Source organism: Penaeus chinensis, chromosome 1 (assembly GCF_019202785.1).
Source record: "Penaeus chinensis breed Huanghai No. 1 chromosome 1, ASM1920278v2, whole genome shotgun sequence".
Taxonomy (NCBI): Eukaryota; Metazoa; Arthropoda; class Malacostraca; order Decapoda; family Penaeidae; genus Penaeus; species Penaeus chinensis.
In genome coordinates this window covers 15256301-15258800 of record NC_061819.1, presented here as the reverse complement: position 1 = coordinate 15258800, position 2500 = coordinate 15256301, and positions in this window count along the sequence as shown.

Sequence of the window (2500 nt, the reverse complement as noted above, 5' to 3'; positions counted from 1 at the left end):
GGCCGTGTAAATCCAGTTGCAGGTCGTACAAACTCAGTTGCAGGCCGTGCAAACCCAGTTGCAGGCCGTGCATACCCAATTTCAGGCCCTGCCAATCCGGTTACAGGCCTTGCACCGGAACAGGCCAGGGTGGGTGCCTTCCTCGAGAAGCCGCGATGCCCCGACTTGGTACCCAGCAGGGAGAGAAGTGATGACCTCTTCTGCAGCAATTGAAGGCCTTCTGGACGCGAAGTGACTCGACAGATGATACCCATTCGCGCGACGCCTGTCAGGAGGCGCCTCCACCAGGAACAGCCTCTTCCAGGACAATGAAGACTGCCTGGTCGTAAGTCAGGACCAGTGAGTCTGAGGAAGAAGGCTTTGGAGGACGGATTGGGCCGTTGTGGCGCCTGTAATCATGTAGTTGTATGTCCGGGATACTTCCAGGAAGGTCCTTCTAGCCCTTTAAGCTCCCCGCCCGGAGGATTATAGGTGTCTCGTGAAGACACAAGAACCGCACTGAAAGCCACCTGGTTGACCTTTGTTTGACCCCAGATTTAGGATTAGGAACAGATGATTGATATCACTCATAGACAATTGACCTCAGCAGGCCTGCTGGTGCTAATACGGTAACTAGGGGAGGCAGCCGAGACTCTAAACTATGTATAAAAACCTGGTGGTCACTTCCAGTGCAGCCTCCGGGCTAGTACAGTGGTAACATGTCGGCCTTCCATCCGAGGGATCGGCGGTTCGCGCCCCGCCCAGGCGCAAGAAGTTGCAATCGTCACTTGGAGGTTACTGGTGTGGTTAGGCACCACGGCGGGAAGGACTAAGCTCAGCCGAGTCAGCACCAGCTGACACACGTTAGCGAGTCAGCATTAGTCGACACAAGCCGGGCTCCCCTCATGGACATAGCCCGGGCGAGGCTCAGTTTCGCATATCAGACTTATCCTTATCCTTCCAAAATGAGAGTTAGAAAGAGATAAACAGAGTGTAGAAGAGTCAGTGAGGCAGGGTCAGAGCAACAGAGAGATCAAGATTGGCCACGTGATAAGCATTGTTTATTTTGTTCGTGTTGTACTTGTGACCAATGAATAAACGTAAGAGCAGAATGAAAAAAATAATACAATAATAATGAAAATAATAATTATAAAGATAATACTACAAATAATGATGATGCTAATCACAATATATGTGTTTATGATAATATTTATAAGAATTTTAATATTGATCATAATCATCATCATAATGATGGAGATACTAGTATCAGTAACAATAAATATGATATAATAATAATAATGATAGTAATAATAACAATAATAATAATATAATAATTATCATTATTACTATCATTATTATATTCATAATAACAATAATAATGAAAATAATAATGATAATGATAATAATAATAATATAATGATGATGATGATGGTGATGATTATTATTATTATTGTTGTTATTATATTAGTAGTAGTAATACTAATAATTTTGATAATATTGATAGTAGTAATACTACTAGTACTATAATAATGATAATAATAATAATTATAATAATAATACAAATAATAATAATAACAGTAATAATGATAATAACAATAATTATAAAAATAATAATAATGATGATAATTACAATAACAAAAACAACAACAACAATATCAACAACAGTGATGATGATGATGATTGTGATGATAATAATAACAATAATAGTAGTAATAATAATAATATTGATGATGATAATGATAATAATAATAATAATAATGATAACAATAATAATGAGTAAATAACAATGATAATATCAATACTAATTATAATAATGATAACAATAATAGTAATAAAATAATAATAACAATAATAATAATAATAATGACAATAACAATGATAATTATAATAATAATAATAAAAAATATGATAATGATGCTGATAATAATGATAATAATAATAATAGTAATAATAATAATAGTAATAATAATAATAATAATAATAACGATAATAATAATAATAACAATAAAAATAATAACAATAATAACAAGAATCATTATCATTATTCTTATTACTATTAACATATAAAAGTAATGATAACAACAGTGATAACAATAATAACAGTTATAATAATGACAATAATTTCAATAATAACAAATACAATAATTATCATTATTATCATAGAAATAATTGTAATAAAAATGACAATAATGATACTAATAATAGTAATGATAGTAATATTATTAATAATAGTGATAATGATAGTTATAATAATAATCATTATTATTATTATTATTATTATTATTATTATTATTATTATCATTGTTATTATTATTTGTTTTTTATTATTATTATAATTATTATCATGACAATAATAGTAATAATGATATACCGATAATTGTTATTATGATTACCATTATCATTATTACTGATATTATTATAATAATTATCATTATTATCATTATTACTATTATCATTATTGCCATTATCATTATTACTATTGTCATAATTTTAATTATTTCTAATGATTATCATATGAATA